This window comes from Triturus cristatus, chromosome 3_2 (genome assembly GCF_964204655.1).
Source record: "Triturus cristatus chromosome 3_2, aTriCri1.1, whole genome shotgun sequence".
In the NCBI taxonomy this organism is placed as follows: domain Eukaryota; kingdom Metazoa; phylum Chordata; class Amphibia; order Caudata; family Salamandridae; genus Triturus; species Triturus cristatus.
Window position 1 is genome coordinate 935,544,349 of NC_140584.1, and position 20,327 is coordinate 935,564,675.

Sequence of the window (20,327 nt, forward strand, 5' to 3'; positions counted from 1 at the left end):
GCTGTGTGCCTGCTGTGTGGAAACATTGCCATGTGACAGAAGTAGCCCAGCATCAGAAGGGGGCATTGTTGGCTGTGATGCGACGAACCAGGCAAGATAAATGACGGGGGGTGGGGTTAAAAATGCTACCTGGAGTCCAGCAACTCCAATCCACTTGCAAAGGCTCCCCTTTGCAGTGGGTATACGTGGAGATAAAACATATAATTGAAACGAATGTGAGAAAATATAACCCATAAAAAACACAGCTAAAACATACCTGAGGGTGCAACTAAGATGGCACTACTATTAGTCAGAGCCAGGCACCTCCAAAAAGCGTGTAAAAGCGCCGTACAAGTAACGTAACAATGTGCCTATGGCTCAAAATTATGTTTTTATATCAGACTATCCAAAACGAATCTGAGAAGCAGTTAATACGAGTTGCAAAAATGGACAACGCAACGGATGTCCCAACCCAGGAAAGCTTCTCCTGTCGGAGGTGCCTTGGGAAATGCCTTGCAATGCTTGTAATTGTACCACTTAATGCAGATCTTTTCACAACACACGCACTTAGCTTTTACTTGTTTAGTAGCTGGCCAGCTGGGTATTTTTCCCAGTTGCCAATCACTATTATCAACATCCCGTGATGTCACTTCCGGTAATGTAATCTAGGGTGAAAGAGCACGTCACTTTCACTGCCCTAGGGTTGTGGTGATATTACACCACTCCTTCAAATCAATCATGTATTTTTAGAATGCACGCTGAGTTGAGTACATTTTTTTCTTCATTCTGTGCGCTCATTTGAGCATTCAGGGCCTAATTACGACTTTTGGCGGAGCGGCGATACGGCGGTGCCAACTGCCGTGGCACTGCTCCGCCGAAGGTCGCTGCCGCCCGTCTGCCAGTGTACGACAATTTTGTGGCCATTGTTTCAATACCTCCAGCCTTTTCATGGAGGAAAGACCTCCGTGAAACCGCTGGCGGTCGTGAAACTTGTAATATGCACGGCGGTGCCGCAGTGGCACCACCTGCCTATTACATAGCCTCTGACCACTATGCCCTCGCCAGGGAAAGACAGTTCCCTGGCAGTGCCAGCGGTTCAATTGCAGTCTGACCGCCCAAGTCGTAATAGGCCGGTCAGGCCGCTGGTGCGGCGGTGGCTATACAGCCACAGCAGCGGAACCACAGGTCTGGCGGTCAGGCCCTCAGTGTTTTTGGTAAATTACTTCATATTATTTTTGGGCAGACATGTCAAAAGGGAGAGTCCAGCCCTTGGGTGCATTGCAAAAGCAAGAGTTCTGAGACTGACCCCTATTTTAAGTTGCTATTGTGCTAAAATGAGAGTGGGTGGCCGTCACAGTGCTGTGGTGGTTTAGGAGGGGCAGCAAAGATCTGTTGTAGCAATGGAGAATAACAATGGGGTACGTCAGTTTTCAAGCTACACCACCCATTGGTTCCTCCAAATCCCTCCCACTTTGACCTCAGTGCAAACTGGGGTTGTGGCATGTCCTCTGAAAAAAGAGAGCAACCCGTTGCACAACAAAAGGAAACGAGTTCAAATAACCCAACAACAATGCCTTTTCCCTCTGTGCTGATTGTTCTGCTGTCAGAAGCAGCCTGCTTATTCACTAACTTCTACCACTCATGCATACACGTTCATGACATACTACAAGTCCTGTTTTTTGCAAAAAATATCTCCTCCTTTATTAAAAATTGTAACTATTATGTAACAATAATATACACTGTTAAAACATGGAATCATATGGAGCGACATGGCCTGCGATGGGAGGCATGCAAGCGTTGGCAGATGTCAGTGCAAGGCCGCTCCTCTTGACAGCATCTTGCTCGGTATCCTCAGCGCGGAGCAAAGGTCAGAAGGATGATGGCGACCTCCTTCCCTCCGCTACCACCAGCAGCAGCACAGGTCTCTCACTCGGGAGGGCTGCCTCTGTCACCGTCACGAGAACCGTCAAGTGGTCCTTAAGTCCCCAGAGCTCACCTGCAAGAACATGAATGCTCAAATAGGGGATGGACCGTGTTGTTCTTTACCATAACGAACAACCTTTAACTTGTTGTCAAAATGTCCCAGACCTGGCCAAAGAAATGTCATTTGATGACTCGATGTCTTGTAAAACGGGACGAGTATCAGAACAACCAAAATACAGAAGAAGCAGAAACAAACAAAGATACTAACATAAAAATACGCTTTCTGCGCCCTCCTAAATGCCACTTTTAAATTGCATTGATTGGGCTTTCTCTTGGTCCAGTATCAGTCTTTGTTGCTAATGTGTCTCTCTCTGCTCGTCAACATGTTTCTCGACAGTGTGTTCTTCTTCACTAGCTGCAAGTCTCTGTTCTCACTCCTAATTTTTGTAACGCTTTCTTATGACAGCTCATTATTTTGCAGCGCTGTTGGCAGAATTGGTGACATTTATTTGATTAACCAACCAAAATCCATCTTGAATAAGACGCAGTCTGAAACTCCTGGCAGTCGGATTTTTCGTTTAGTTATCCGATCTGATCTTCGTCCGAGATCGCGCACACTGAATCACCAGGTCAGACACCCTCTGAGCTTTGATTGCGCTGCCCGTACCTCGGTGTCACCCCATGTAATGGTGTCACCCGGTGCGGTCCGCACCCCCGCACCCCCCTAGTGACGCCACTGTATAAATACACAAAGGGCCATATGTATCATTCCAAATTGCGATCGCAATTGGGCTCAGTAGTATGTATTAAAGAAAAACTGCCTCGCAAAATGAGGAATCGCAAAATTTGCGATTCCCTATTTTGCGTTTTCATTTAAGGAATCGCAAATTGCTATTCCTTAAATGCAATGTAAGCACAGAAAAAGTGCAATTTGGCCTTAAGGAATCGCAAATTACCACCAACTTCAAGTTGGTGGTAATTTGCGATTTCTCTGAAAAATTCACTTTTTTGCATTTTTCTGAGTGCCGTGTGGCGCACATACATGCCCATTGGGCATGTATGTGTGTCACATGGGCACACAAGCACATTTCAGGGGTGCAACAGGGTGTCCTTTTGACACTCTGGCACCCTTGAAATTGCATTCTAAATTTGCGATTCTCTAAATGAGAATCGCAAATTGAGAAGGTCTTTTTTGGGGGGGAGGGGAGGAGTTTTAAATAGCGCAAACTAGACCCGATAAATCGCGTATCAGAGTGCTTTACATAGCACCAGTTTCGTTACACAAGGGCACATTCCTTTTTTCTTAGGGCCTCTAGGCCCATAGGAATGAATAGGGAGGTACTCCTTAATTGCGAATCGCAATTTGCAATTAAGGAATATGTAGGATTCGCTAAAAAAATTGCAAATCCTACATACATAGCGTTTTGCGATTCTCAAATAGCGATTCGCAAAAAATCGCTATTTGAGAATCGCAAAAGAACATTGTGATATATATGGCCCAAAATCATAGGGATGAGATCCTATTTGTAGACCAAAGAGTTTTTCATAAACAGATATCATTAGTCATAGTATATTTTTATCTCATATTTAAGCAGTTAACACTTTGTCTACTGGTTTTGAGTCACTTTACATGAATTGCAATTGATACATACATCAGAAATCCATCAATCCTGTATGAACAAGAAAAAAGTTTTTAAAAAGAAGAAATATATAAAACATATATATTAGAAACAAGTTGTCGACGCGGCGTTTCGGTGGACTTCACTTGATTTTACCACCTTCATAAGGACAAGCTTAATTTAAAAACAGTATTTGTTCAATGTGCAAATGATGATCTTTAAGCACGTAAGTTATTCTCAAACTTAATGGAATAAGTATCTTATCCAATAGAGAACTCCAGGACATAAGATGTACCAGAAGATCTTTCTTTTTCTTTCATTGTAGGTCCAAGAATAAAAACTTGTATCCACACGTTCCGGTCATCAATAAAAGAATGGTGCTCTTAGTTTTAAATATGGATTCTGTTCTCCCAATATGGATACATCAACTCGTGATCGAAAGGCCAGACAATAGAGGCGTGAGTTTGCTACCAATAGACATTTGCGGGCAATGAACATTCCCGAAAAGTACTGGATTTTGTGTATTGATATTGATATTTATGATTCCATGTTTTAACAGTGTATCTTATTGTTACATAATAGTTACAATTTTTAATAAAGGAGGAGATACTTTTTTGCCAAAAACAGGACTTGTGTGTCATGAACGTGTATGCATGAGTGGTAGAAGTTAGTGAATAAGTAAGGAGCTTCTGACAGCAGAACAATCAGCACAGAGGGAAAAGGCATTGTTGTTGGGTTGTGGCATGTCCGACATTTCTGCACAGCTGGATCCATTACCATTACTTTACCTCAATTATGGACACACAAGCGGCAATGTGCGCATAGTTGGAAAAGAAATTGCAATGCAAGCAGTACTGCTGACTGAATGTGAAATCCCCGGGCCTTGCAAACGACTCACTATCTCGCTTAGGTATAAGACCGAACTAAAAACAAGCATTGAAAATGCAATCGGTCTCGCCTTTGATTAAGTAAAAGTCATTTGCTTTGCTAATGGTATTGTATAGCAAAGCAAATGGCTTTAATTTAATAAAAGGCGAGACCCATTGCATTTTCAATGCGATAAATAACCATTAGTTGCTCCCTCCAACATTTTCATATGCATACATAAGTGTGTCTGTGTGTGTGATGCACACATGCATACGTAGTAAGGCACTGTCCCTGCATCTGAGAATTAGAAAGCGGGTGATAGCTGAACGCGCCTAATGCATAGAGATATCTGAATGCTCCTAATGTATGCATTGACAAGACGACAGCTGCAGTGATGATGCACCTAATCCACGGTGCAGGCCTCACAGTCAGCGGGCTGCGTGACGCACACACGCGCTACCATTTTTTTTTGTTGCATATTTATATAGCGCGAACTCGACAAGAAGGTATTGGAGCGCTTTACAAAGCACCGTATTTACATTACACATTCAGGCACGGGGAGAATAAGTGATTTTGCCCAGAATCACAGGATGTGGATGCGACCTTGAGGCTCGAACCCTGGTTTCCTGCAGCAGAGTCGGCAGTGTAGCCGACGTCCCACATCCTCTCACTATCCCTCGCAGACGGAGATTCGGCAGGTAAGCAGCGCCACTTGTGCCGATCAGGCTACGCAGAATGACGCACGTGTCCCCAGATCGAGTCACGATGGAGTAGGTGGACGTTCAGTGGCCTCTGGCGCGCACCAGCATGGATGGTTATAGGGAATGGGGGCAGGGAGCTGTGTCTAGAACTCTTTGCAGCTGTCAGTGCAAGTAAAAGTTGGTCGCTGTTTTGCTCGTGTGTTTGTGCCGATTTGTGTGTATAGGCGTGGGAGAGTGTCTGGGGCAGTGAGAACTCGCGGGGCTGGCTGGAAGGCGTTATGTCGAGTCTCACATACAGGTCTGCGATGAGAGGACAACTCTGAAAGGATGTCTCCAATATTCATCATCTTCATTTATTTAAAGAGTAACAACACCCCTGCTTGGAGAACGTAACAAAAGACGTAACACGATCGTAAAACATCTAAAACACGTAAGGCCTGGTTGCAAGAGCATATTACACACTTGGGGTTTGCAAAATCGTTAAATCAAATAATAATAAGAAATAAAATTGCACCAACTCGCGGGAAATTTGGTTTGCTTGTATCTCAAGTGAAGGTTTCACGTTAAACAATACCACAACTAAACAAGTGATCTGTCCCTCCGATGACCCGCCCTCCCTCCTGCACAGGCGCCTGCAGAGCCCCTACTGCTCCCCAGTCTGCTTTCACTTTCGTCCTTTAGGAAAGCTTTCTTGTCTTAATGGGGCCATATGTTTGAAACACATGGCCCCATAAAGATAAGAAAAGCTTTTACCACAAACGTAAAGGAACCGAGCCAGTCCAACTGGGACGGCTCTAAAAGAGAAAAATGTACGTCACTAGACGCTCTTTTCCAATGGCTGGCCACCGTTTAGCATAAACGGTGTCGCCAGTCAATGGAAGAGGGGCGGGGCTTAAAGCCCACTAGAGAAATCTCCTCAAATCATTATATCTCGCCAGCGAGACTGCGCATGTCTGCGCAGTCTCACGCCAGGCGAGACCTAAAAACATGTGGACCAAAGATACTTTCAATCCCGCCCATTCCCATACTCACCCTGCACATGGCTTCTTCCTGAACTCATCTCACAGGGCAATGTTAACTCCTCGCTAGGACTCGCCCCTGATTTTTATCTCCTCCATTGCTCATCTGCCCCCCCTGGTATCTCTGTACAGTTTATCTTACACATTCTTCTATTTTTATTTTCCTCTCGTTAATGTTGTTTGTTGCTTCCCCGGTCATCGCTGGGTGCAGCTCATTCTCTCGTGTTATTGTTTTCATTTTCGGGGTCAACTCATTCTTTTTTATGTAACTGACGCATTCACTTTTAACTTCACTCTTCTTGTGCAGAGCTTTATAATGTGTTTATTTGTATATAATTTCACACTTCTTTTAAGTAATGTTACGCCATCGGGCAATGATTCGACACTATACTGAATAGCATATATAAATTAACAGACAGTGGTGCTTCAAGTATAAGAACAGGGGCTAAGAAGCTCCTATACTCATGATTAATCTTTTGTTGAATAGTGTGTAGCAATTCAGCACTAAAATAGCATGCGTTCGTTAATGTAGTGCATTTAATGCACTGACGCCCACCCCCATTTTGCTGTTTCGGGGGAGGCACACTGTAGAGCACACACTTTTAGTACACCCGATCCCTAGAATGACTTTTGAACTCATACAAAGTGCACGTGTGTATGCAAATCTAACGCAAGAGCGAGGTGTGACTAAAAGTGGAGCATGTAAGGCACCCCTCAGATGCCGTTCATTCTCTGCCTGTCATGGGTGCTTAATGCACCGCATCCTTTCCCACCATTGACTTTCTGGGTGCGCATTTAATTTGATTTGTGCCAGGAAGCATCCTACGTTTTTACAGAAACCATTTGACGCCATTTTCGAGTGGCCTCGTGAAAGAGCGGGGTCCTTCGGCGCGACGCACAGACACGGGTCCCAGACTGAGCAGGCTGTAAACCAACCATTTAATAAGTCATTAAAACGCCATTGACTCGGACACGTTAAAAACCAAGGTATTCGGGGGGCTTTCATATAATTAGGGCCTTATGCCCGAGACTCCCATTTAAGTGCGCTGGCTGAGAAGTATGTTTTTATATCGGACCTTTCTAAAACTCGCCTGAGAAGCAGTTAATACAGGTTGCAAAAAAAACAGCTCCCTGCTAATCTCGCCCTTCTGGTTTGAAGGGTCCATTTTATGTGGTTCTGCGGAGTTTACGCCGAGGTAAACCTGGCCGGCTTAGCTCTCTCCGCGGTGTTTTATCGCTTGGCAAGAGCATTTCCATTTTATTTGTCCCCAGGCTGCTGGGCATTTTTTTTACATCTCATATTAATTAACGAATTTGTCGTGAACGTGTGGAACAGTTCAGCCTCCCGCCTGGTGCCGCAAAATGACCTCCTGCCAGGCAGCCCGGGAGGGCACTGCTCCTGGCCTTTCAGAGTCGGTTGCACCAACCACTGAGAAATGATACCGCATTCCTACCCGGAAGCAGCGGCGCTGCGGCACTGACTGCGTCAACCAATTGGCCCCATGGCTCGTGCAGCTGCAGCCACAAATTATTAGCGACTGACAGCCATTTCCGGCTTGTGTGTGAGTGCTCGCTGTGCAGTTGTCCCAGGAGCCGCCGCCGGTGCTGGCAAATGTCAGGGTGGCCGCACAATAAGGCGGCCTCTCCTCCACCACACTCACTTCATATCTGTTTATCTCACCCTGGAAGGTTCTTTTTCACCTCCGTCCGCTCCTTTTGTTGCTGTTTTCATACCATTGTCTTCCTCCTCTCTTCTCTGCATTTCTCACTTGTCTTATGATGAAAAATAAGTGGCTGTTCCCAAAAATGGGTACCAGTGTCCACCACTGGCAACAACCGGCACACATTAAGGCAGAGGTCTTCAATCTGTGGGGCGCGACCCCCGGGGGGCCCTGGAGTCCTGGAAAGGGGGTCACGCATTCCCCAGCTTCACTTGTCCCTGCAATCCAAAAGGTTTGCTTTCCTTTTGAAAAAAGACAGCTGTCCTGGGACAGCTAATATGGGGGCATATTATCAACAGCCAGCGATAATTATCGCTGGTCGCTCTTAGCGTTAAAATGTTTAACGCCGGCTATCGCAGATAATTATCGCCATGCTAACGCTGTAATAACAACGCTCAGCGCAATGGCGATAATTATCCTAGCAATAGCGATGTTTTCCATTGAACCTCGCTGGTTTTCCAGCGATGTTCCATGGAAAATGGCGATACCCTTGATGATAGGGGCCTGTGGTTTTAGCCACACAATCCACCTCCCATGTTAAATATGCCTTAGGAATTTAACAGACAAATTCCTGCGTTAAGGCATACTTAACGCGATTTAAAAAATCGCTACACTTCCTTAGTAATATCGCAAAGCTGCCTTCGCGATACTTTCCCTGGTTGGTTTCACAGCCACGCCTACTTTGCATCTCATTAGCGATGCAAAGTTAGGCGTGCTGGTAACGGGGGCTAAGTCAGCAAAACACGCGCTAGCGTGTCCTTGCTGATTAGACGATAAAGTTATCGCCGCTTTACACCCGAAAACGGACGCTAAAGCAGTGATAAGTTTATCGCCTGGCCTTGATAATATGCCAGTTAGATCGTTATCAGCTGCTTGCCTGAATGAAATGCAAATCAGTTAATCTGCAAGAGAAAAGGATGAGCAATCCTGGATTTCATTGATCAAATATCTCCAAGGTTTGTGATTTTACAAAAAACCAAGGGGCATATTATCAACAGCCAGCGATAATTATCGCTGGCCGCTCTTAGCGTTAAAATGTTTAACGCTGGCTAACGCAGATAATTATCGCCATGCTAGCGCTGTATTAACAACGCTCAGCGCAATTGCGATAATTATCGAAGCAATAGCGATGTATTCCATGGAACATCACTGGTTTTCCAGCAATGTTCCATGGAAGACGGCGATACCCTTGATGAGAGGGCCTGTGGTCTTAGCCACTCAATCCACCCCCCATGTTAAGTATGCCTTAGTCAGGAATTTAACAGACGTTAAATTCCTGTGTTAAGGCATACTTAACGCGATTAAAAAAAAATCGCTACCCTTCCTTGATAATATCGCAAAGCTGGTAATTACTATAAGGCACTGTTCCAGGGTCGGTATGGTTGAAAGTCAACCAAGACCGTACCTCAACAAAGGGAAAGTAAAGAGAAAGATCTATGTCTTAGAGGTCTAGGGTGGGGTACTCAGGATGGGGGGAGACAGCATTAGTGTCTCTTGTTGCCCTCACACACCCCGAGGGATGTCATGCTTCATCATCGGGCGGTGCTCCTCGTCGGGCCGGCGGTGCAATGCCCTACGGGTCCCCCGAAGGGTCTCTTTAGCGGAGATCTTTTAAGAGCGCTGCCGATTGGTGCATGCGGGTATGTGGAGGGGGAGTACCAGGGTCAGTGGTGGCTGTAGTGTGTGCAAGAATAAAAATACCTAAGGGTTACCAGGGAAGCTATTTTAATAAGAAGGCACCCTTGGTACATTAAAATACGTGGCAAAAATGTTACTAATTAAAACGTGATGTGTTTAGTAGTAACTTAAGGTACAGGTCAAATGGTCGACATGTTTCGCGCCTTTCAGTGGTCAGAGTGATCCATGGCGCTTCATCAGGACCAGTAGAGGTGAAAAGTGTGGGGAAGGGTGCCCAGACTATGTGTGGTGGGTGGGGTAAAATATCACCCTCCCACTCAGCAATGAAAGGGAGTACAGTGTCTCCTAAACAGGTGGTGTGTGCAGGGAGGAGTCTGTTGTGCCCCCTTTGCGTAAGACCTAGATCAAAAGAAAGATAAAACAAAAAGAAATGCAGAGGTTAAAAAACATATGCGGACTTGCCTTGTCGATCCGCATAAGTACATAGTGATCCGAGAGATCACAATTTTACAATGAGACAGTCATAATTTCATGCACCCGTGTGGTTCGTGCAGTGCTTGCACCACGACACGACACACAAAGGTTTTGGAAATTGGTGAGCTAAAGTGGGAACAGAGGAAGCACACGAACTGCAACACCGCAAATTGTGTATACTTGATCTCGTGTCCTTGCGGACTCTACTATGTAGGCATGACCACCAGACCCATCAAAACAAGGATCAGCGAACACAAAAGCACCATCAGACGAGCTCGCGCAGCCACAAAACTGACGAACCATTTTCTGGAAAAAGGGCACCCCTGTGAAGCGATCCAATGGACCATCCTGGAATCCAATAATAACTGGAGTAGCGAGTCGCTCTTTAGACGTGAACAACGCTGGGTGCACCGCCTGCATACAGACACCCAAGGGCTCAACGACGATATCCCATGGAGCGAGCTCCAACACTAACACTTTTGTGTGTAGATACCATGTGTAATCCATCGTACACCGTCCCTCCGGCTAGGAGCTAAATAACTGAATAATTAGACCCTAGCTCGTCACGCTAGCTCCGAGGTGCATTGCTATATTGAAAGCATGAGCCTGTTACGGATGGGGACTCTACACCTTCAGCACCCGTGAGCAAGTGCTCATGTAGCCCCGCCCATACACCGCCACACCCTCAATCCTGGCAATCCTGCAGGAGAATTTGGCCTTTGGCCAACAGTGACACACCCACTTTTGTGGTCTGGTCTGCTATTCCTGATTTACACATCGTAAACACCCCACGGCCCGCATGCGCACAGTAACACACCTCACACACACCATGCATGCGCCAATAACACCTCCTCACGCATGCACAAGAGATCACTGAAACATCCTGTGTCACCGCGCATGCGCAGCTCCGGCCTTCTACGACCTTTCGTGCCGTCTGTACTGGAAACAGGTACCTCCTTCTATCACGGGGCTCAGTCTTTAAATACCATGAGTAAGGCAAAGTCATTTACCTTCGAGCAGGCGTCAGGACCGGGCAGGTTTCCAGTGCCGTCACCTGAGCAACCCGTGAGTATGACTCGAGGCTACCCAGACCCAAACGTAAGCAATTTTCCTGCTCTACAACCGGCTACGATGTAAGTAAAACTAACGCTTCACTTCTGTTTCCTTTACCCTCTGGGTTTTCCCTGCTGTTACGCACTTTTTCCAATTTACAGCCCTAGATGGTGTGGGCCTCCTACGCCGCTTTTTAACTCAAGGAGCAAATCAAGCTCTTACTTTAGGTAAGATTACTCTGAGTGCACTTTCTTTGTATTGAACCAACGAATCGAATTAGATACACAACACACGTGTCTACCTGACTGTCTCGTTTGACGACACGCCGGGTGACCCCGTTGTACAGCCAAGTGGAGATGTCCGGGCCCCGCGGGGTACAGCAGTTTACCTATCGAGTCTCCAGCTGGGTTCTGTGACTGCCACCGGGACCCGGGACCTACCACTTTTTGACTGGCATGGGACCACACCCACGCCTCCCCGCTCCTACAGAACCCTGAGAGTAGCCAGGGCCTCCGGGTGCATGAAATTATGACTGTCTCATTGTAAAATTGTGATCTCTCGGATCACTATGTACTTATGCGGATCGACAAGGCAAGTCCGCATATGTTTTTTAACCTCTGCATTTCTTTTTGTTTTATCTTTCTTTTGATCTAGGTCTTACACAAAGGGGGCACAACAGACTCCTCCCTGCACACACCACCTGTTTAGGAGACACTGTACTCCCTTTCATTGCTGAGTGGGAGGGTGATATTTTACCCCACCCACCACACATAGTCTGGGCACCCTTCCCCACACTTTTCACCTCTACTGGTCCTGATGAAGCGCCATGGATCACTCTGACCACTGAAAGGCGCGAAACATGTCGACCATTTGACCTGTACCTTAAGTTACTACTAAACACATCACGTTTTAATTAGTAACATTTTTGCCACGTATTTTAATGTACCAAGGGTGCCTTCTTATTAAAATAGCTTCCCTGGTAACCCTTAGGTATTTTTATTCTTGCACACACTACAGCCACCACTGACCCTGGTACTCCCCCTCCACATACCCGCATGCACCAATCGGCAGCGCTCTTAAAAGATCTCCGCTAAAGAGACCCTTCGGGGGACCCGTAGGGCATTGCACCGCCGGCCCGACGAGGAGCACCGCCCGATGATGAAGCATGACATCCCTCGGGGTGTGTGAGGGCAACAAGAGACACTAATGCTGTCTCCCCCCATCCTGAGTACCCCACCCTAGACCTCTAAGACATAGATCTTTCTCTTTACTTTCCCTTTGTTGAGGTACGGTCTTGGTTGACTTTCAACCATACCGACCCTGGAACAGTGCCTTATAGTAATTACCCTATTGACTTCTTGGAGCACAGGCACTGGACCATTAACCAGCTCCTGGTCCCCCCCCTATCTTTGGATACAGTATTTAGCACGGCGGCTCAGCCGAGGGACCCTCTCTTTCACTCGCTTCCCTTTTCTTCTTCTTCTCCTGCTCCCTTCTCCATTTCCACCTCTTGACCCTTACCTTCCCTGAGACATGTCATTTTCAACCCTGGGGGACAACCTAGGCCTCAGCTACGGTGAGGACATTGTGGCTGAAATCCTGAGAACCCCGTCACTCTTAGATGGTGATGGCAACACAGCAGGGACCAGCGCACAAGGCGACTGGAATACCCTTACTTCTCTCAAAAAACTTCAGGTAAAGACTGCTCTTCACGGCTCTATTATGACCGAATACCTCAGAGCAAACTCAGCACCTAACGGATTGTTGGTCCGCACGGCACCGAGGATCTTTTTGGAAGACCTTATATTCAGACGCGAATGGAGCCAAATTGCATGGAAATGCACTCGAGATTGGATCATTTTGATTATCAGTACCGCAAAACGCCTGTCGGACGCTTTGATTGTCAAAATCAATATAGCAGAGAACGGTCTCAAAACCAGCATTAGCCTTGCTGCATATAAAACTCGTTTAGCAGAAATAAACTCAGAAATCTCTGACCACCGAGATTACCTGCTAAACCAGAAGATAAACAAACTACAGAAGGACCTGAAGAGATTTGATAGGGAGAAGATCTATCCCTATACAAAAGAGGACTTCCAACCTACAGAGACCGACACGATCTCTGACGATGGATCGTCAATGTCCAACCGTTCAGGTCACTCTTCGGGTAGCAACTCGAGTAATCATAGCTGGGGCCGCCGCTCCAACCCACAGGGTCTATTACCACCACCACTAGGGCCACCACCTTTCTACGGTTTTCCACCCCAACCATTCCCACAACACGGACCCATGTGGTACCCGCCATACAACCCACTACAACAGGGTTTTCAGCAACCTTTCCTCCACAACCCTCCTCCACCTTTTCAGAACAGAGGCAGGGGCAGAGGCAGAGGAAGAAGAAGAGGGAACAAGCAGGTACATTGGCAAGATCCGGACAACCAACAGAGAACAACGAGAAGCATGGCACAACACCAACAAAAAAACTGATCGTCAACCTGTCTTCGAGACCTCTGAACACCGACGAGACCACAGCCTTGGAACTAGGACTTGGGTTTGTGCCCACCCCACAGGAGGACAATTTCAGAACCAATGAGGAACTACATCAACTGTTTCGCAAAGTGAGACTTAGGGCCTTCTTCAAAGACAACCAAACACAGACTGAGGACGACACTGGCTTGAGACCTCCGTCGAAATTTACCCCCAGCGCTGGTATGGTCCCACACGAGGTCCTCACTTTCGAAAAAGCTGTCCTCAAGGAGGTTAACCGATTAGAACCTCCTAACGCCTACAACAACTTCCCCAAAAAACTGCGGAGGGCGGTGACCACCCTTCAGAATGATGATTCCATCATAATAAAACCTGCGGACAAAGGGGGAGCCACTGTGATCCTCGACATACAGGATTATGAGAAGGAGTGTCTACGCCAACTAAACAACACTGAGTACTACGAGATTCTAGAGACCGATCCTACTTCAATGCTACTGAACCAGATCAGAACCTTGGTCAACGAAGCAGCAACAGAGGGATGGATTACCTCTAAAGAAGCAGCCTTTTTGGTGAATCCGTCTCCTAGGATGCCCTACTTCTATCTTCTACCTAAAATCCATAAGGGGGTTACCCCGTGCCCTGGCCGTCCGATCGTGTCTGGGATAGACTCCCTTCTGGAACCTTTGAGCCAGTTCAGTGACTTCTTTTTGCGCCCTTTGGTCCAGGCTACTCCAGCTTACCTCAAAGACACCAGAGATGTGCTTAACCTCATCCAAACCATCAATGATGAAAACACCGAGGAAATCGACTTACTGCTCACATTGGACGTGGAAGCACTGTACACGAATATCCCGCAGGAAGCAACCATCGAAGTGGTAAGCAACCTGTTACAAAACTCGGAACTTCCAACGTCTACACCGGCAAGCTTCATCTCGGCCCTCATTGCCCTGGCTCTCACTAACAACTATTTTATGTACAAAACCACCATCTACCACCAGGTACAAGGGACCAGCATGGGGAGCACTTTCGCGCCGAGCTTGGCTGGACTGTACATGTCACATTTTGAGGCTAACCACATCTTCACAGATGCCAACCCATTTCATCGACATATGGTCACTTGGAAACGGTATATAGACGATGTGCTGATCCTATGGAGAGGACAGGCATCTAAGACACTGGAATTCTTTGAGTGGATCAACAATCAGGACCCCCATTTACGTTTCACCATGACCTCCAGTGACGAGAAAATCCCCTTCCTGGACTTATTGATCCAACTAGAAAATGGGATACTTCAGACCAGCACGTACAAAAAAGAGACTGACTGCAACAGCCTCCTGAGCTTTAAGAGCCACCACCCTAAAGCTCTACGGGAAAACTTACCCTATGGCCAGTTTCTCAGGATCAGGCGCAACTGCAGCAAACTACAGGACTATGACAGACAAGCCGACACCCTATCTGAGAACCTGGCGAAGAGGCACTATCCAGTAAAAGTAATTAACCAAGCTAAAAAACGGGCTAGGAACAACACCCGTGAGGGCCTCCTGGAAACGAGAGAACCCGAGAACAACAACGTGATCACCTGCGTCACAACCTTTACCCCCCTCTCCAACAAAATCAAAAGAATCATCAACCGTAACTGGAAAATCATCAATAGTGATGCACTAAACATCCCAGCACCTCGTTTTGCCTTTAAAAGAACCAGCAATTTAAGAGACCAACTGATCAATACACGGCCACGCCAGAAACAAGCGAGAGGAGAGAACACTCTCTGGGACCTGCCAGCAGTGAAGGGGCACTACCCGTGTGGTTCGTGCAGTGCTTGCACCACGACACGACACACAAAGGTTTTGGAAATTGGTGAGCTAAAGTGGGAACAGAGGAAGCACACGAACTGCAACACCGCAAATTGTGTATACTTGATCTCGTGTCCTTGCGGACTCTACTATGTAGGCATGACCACCAGACCCATCAAAACAAGGATCAGCGAACACAAAAGCACCATCAGACGAGCTCGCGCAGCCACAAAACTGACGAACCATTTTCTGGAAAAAGGGCACCCCTGTGAAGCGATCCAATGGACCATCCTGGAATCCAATAATAACTGGAGTAGCGAGTCGCTCTTTAGACGTGAACAACGCTGGGTGCACCGCCTGCATACAGACACCCAAGGGCTCAACGACGATATCCCATGGAGCGAGCTCCAACACTAACACTTTTGTGTGTAGATACCATGTGTAATCCATCGTACACCGTCCCTCCGGCTAGGAGCTAAATAACTGAATAATTAGACCCTAGCTCGTCACGCTAGCTCCGAGGTGCATTGCTATATTGAAAGCATGAGCCTGTTACGGATGGGGACTCTACACCTTCAGCACCCGTGAGCAAGTGCTCATGTAGCCCCGCCCATACACCGCCACACCCTCAATCCTGGCAATCCTGCAGGAGAATTTGGCCTTTGGCCAACAGTGACACACCCACTTTTGTGGTCTGGTCTGCTATTCCTGATTTACACATCGTAAACACCCCACGGCCCGCATGCGCACAGTAACACACCTCACACACACCATGCATGCGCCAATAACACCTCCTCACGCATGCACAAGAGATCACTGAAACATCCTGTGTCACCGCGCATGCGCAGCTCCGGCCTTCTACGACCTTTCGTGCCGTCTGTACCGGAAACAGGTACCTCCTTCTATCACGGGGCTCAGTCTTTAAATACCATGAGTAAGGCAAAGTCATTTACCTTCGAGCAGGCGTCAGGACCGGGCAGGTTTCCAGTGCCGTCACCTGAGCAACCCGTGAGTATGACTCGAGGCTACCCAGACCCAAACGTAAGCAATTTTCCTGCTCTACAACCGGCTACGATGTAAGTAAAACTAACGCTTCACTTCTGTTTCCTTTACCCTCTGGGTTTTCCCTGCTGTTACGCACTTTTTCCAATTTACAGCCCTAGATGGTGTGGGCCTCCTACGCCGCTTTTTAACTCAAGGAGCAAATCAAGCTCTTACTTTAGGTAAGATTACTCTGAGTGCACTTTCTTTGTATTGAACCAACGAATCGAATTAGATACACAACACACGTGTCTACCTGACTGTCTCGTTTGACGACACGCCGGGTGACCCCGTTGTACAGCCAAGTGGAGATGTCCGGGCCCCGCGGGGTACAGCAGTTTACCTATCGAGTCTCCAGCTGGGTTCTGTGACTGCCACCGGGACCCGGGACCTACCACTTTTTGACTGGCATGGGACCACACCCACGCCTCCCCGCTCCTACAGAACCCTGAGAGTAGCCAGGGCCTCCGGGTGCATGAAATTATGACTGTCTCATTGTAAAATTGTGATCTCTCGGATCACTATGTACTTATGCGGATCGACAAGGCAAGTCCGCATATGTTTTTTAACCTCTGCATTTCTTTTTGTTTTATCTTTCTTTTGATCTAGGTCTTACGCAAAGGGGGCACAACAGACTCCTCCCTGCACACACCACCTGTTTAGGAGACACTGTACTCCCTTTCATTGCTGAGTGGGAGGGTGATATTTTACCCCACCCACCACACATAGTCTGGGCACCCTTCCCCACACTTTTCACCTCTACTGGTCCTGATGAAGCGCCATGGATCACTCTGACCACTGAAAGGCGCGAAACATGTCGACCATTTGACCTGTACCTTAAGTTACTACTAAACACATCACGTTTTAATTAGTAACATTTTTGCCACGTATTTTAATGTACCAAGGGTGCCTTCTTATTAAAATAGCTTCCCTGGTAACCCTTAGGTATTTTTATTCTTGCACACACTACAGCCACCACTGACCCTGGTACTCCCCCTCCACATACCCGCATGCACCAATCGGCAGCGCTCTTAAAAGATCTCCGCTAAAGAGACCCTTCGGGGGACCCGTAGGGCATTGCACCGCCGGCCCGACGAGGAGCACCGCCCGATGATGAAGCATGACATCCCTCGGGGTGTGTGAGGGCAACAAGAGACACTAATGCTGTCTCCCCCCATCCTGAGTACCCCACCCTAGACCTCTAAGACATAGATCTTTCTCTTTACTTTCCCTTTGTTGAGGTACGGTCTTGGTTGACTTTCAACCATACCGACCCTGGAACAGTGCCTTATAGTAATTACCCTATTGACTTCTTGGAGCACAGGCACTGGACCATTAACCAGCTCCTGGTCCCCCTCCTATCTTTGGATACAATATCGCAAAGCTGCCTTCGCGATATTTTCCCTGGTTGGTTCACAGCCATGCCTACTTTGCATCTCATTAGCGATGCAAAGTTAGGCATGCTGGAAACGGGGGCTAAGTCAGCAAAACATGCGCTAGCGTGTCCTTGCTGATTAGGCGATAAAGTTATCGCCGCTTTACGCCCCAAAACAGACGCTAAAGCGGCGATAAGTTTATCGCCTGGCCTTGATAATATGCCCGTAGATCTTTGAGTGGAAGTGCAAAGAGTTAACAGTTAGGCTGGGAAATTCTTGCTTGTAATTTTAACTGCATTTACACAGCCCTTGGTACCCCTAAAAAGGTGTTGAAACACCATTAAGTTAACAACAAAAAAAATTGCATTACATACGCTGTAGTATTACTAAAATCTACATTTTGGAAGCACCATTTTATAGTAAAACTACTTGCACGTTTTGCAGCATTCTATCTTACACTGTGTGTAATGCAAGTATGAAATAATGACTTGCATATTTACAGTGCTTTCTGTCACAGGCAGTGACCTCGTTGCACTAAAAATACACATCACTATTCTCCACTGAACCAATCCAGATTTAATTCTATGGCTCTCTGGCTACACACAGTCCTCTGCAGTGCATTAACTAATAGAAGTTTCATAATGTACTGCAGTGCATTTCCCACTGAGTAACAACTTTTTATTTTTCATTTACGCTGCCCATTATTTTATATGTAGATAGCTGATGGTGAAAGACCTAAAAAAAAGTACAGAATATTTTGGTGCTTATTTATGAGAGGCTTGCATCGCCAGAGCATCCCTTTTTTTGATGCTACGGTGGCTCAAGCGTCTCAACCATACCTATGAGGCTGTGCAAAGTCACCCTGCATGGCTTTGCTTGTCCTCATAGATATGGAGTAAGACATAGCAGCGCAAGTCATTGCATTGCATGACTCTGCGTCAAGAAGGTGTTCCATGGGCTTTGCGTGGGGTTACACCCATGGATTTTGATGCTACCCCATATTTACAAAATCACGTAAACTTGGGGCAGCTCCAAAAACACAGGCCTCCCTAGTGGAGGCGTAACGAGGAGAAATGTTTTCTTTTCTCCTCGTTTTTCCTCTTTCCATGTGCGCTGCATTCTGCAGCTCACATAGAAAGAAGAAAACGTCTCTTGTGATTGTTTTTGTGAAGAAAGGTGCCCCTTCCTGTACAGAAACAACCCTGCCTATGTTGGTGCTAGGCAGCAATTTGTGTGCCAACGCAAGGGAAAAGGATAAGAATGCACCGTATTTCATAAATATGGTGCATTCCTGCCCTTTCACATTGGCATAGGGCAATGCCGCGAGAAGACTTGCGGCGCTGCCCTACGCCTATCCCTCATAAACAAGGCCCTTTGCTTTTAGCTACACCTTTGACTACAAACCCACGCTCAATGACCTTTCGTTTGCCAAACACGGTTTAATATTATTTTCCCACCGTAAAATTTATTTTCTATGGGGATTAGGGGCTTTTATGGTTTTTGATGATGAGTACCACCACATTCTAGAGATTTTTGTTAGAAGGGGGTCCTTACGTCTAAAAAAGTTTGACAAAGGGGTCTCGGCATCAAAAAGTTTGAAGACCTTTGCATTAAGGACTGACCCTGTGGGGACCAGTAGTGCGCACCATGGCGAGAGCTTGCAGTATCGACATTGTGGTCAGGCTCCGTCCCTGGTCTGCGAAGACGTGCAGGACTTTAGGACCCAGTGTTGTGGCGGTCACAGTACCTTGTCGAGACAAGAAGCCAAGGATAGATGGACACTGGTTAGCATAGCATGGAAAGCTTGCACTATGTTTAAGTGCTTCCTGCCTGGTTTCTGAATACGTGCAGGACTTCAGGACCCCGTGTTGTGGTGGTCACAGTATCTAGTCACAACGAGAAGCCAAGGATAGATGGACCCTGGTTAGCATAGCATGGAAAGATTGCACTATGTTTAAGTGCTCCCTGCCTTGTTTGTGAATACGTGCAGGGCATCAGGACCCAGTGTTGTGGCGGTCACAGTACCTTGTCGAGACGAGAAGCCAAAGATAGATGGACGCTGGTTAGCATAGCATGGAACGCTTGCACTATGTTTAAGTGCTCCCTGTCTGGTTTGTGACTACATGCAGGACATCAGGACCCAGTGTTGTGGGGGCCACAGTACCTTGTCGAGACGAGAAGCCAAGGATAGATGGACACTGGTTAGTACCTAATTGAAAGCTTGCACTATGTTTCCCTGCTCTGCGCCAGGACCCAGTTTTATAGCGGTTCTGGTACCAGCTGGACACGAGAAGCCAAGGATGGATGGCCACCGATTAACAGTGTGGAGAGCTTGCACTGTCTCTGCCTGCTTTGCACCTTGTCTGGATCCATGAGGGGCATTAGGGCACATTACTAAAGTGGGCACAGAACATATTGAAGACGAGAAGCCAAGGACAGACGACCACTGGTAAATACAGGGTTAAAAGCCTGCACTATCTTTGCCTGCACTGTGGATACAGGCAGGACATTAGCACTCAGGGGGTAGTGGTTCCAGTGCCAGGTGGACAGGATTAGCCAAGCATAGAAGGGCACCGGCTAACACAGTGTTGGGAGCCTGCTCTATCTATGCCTGCCCTGTGCCTCGCCTCTTGATC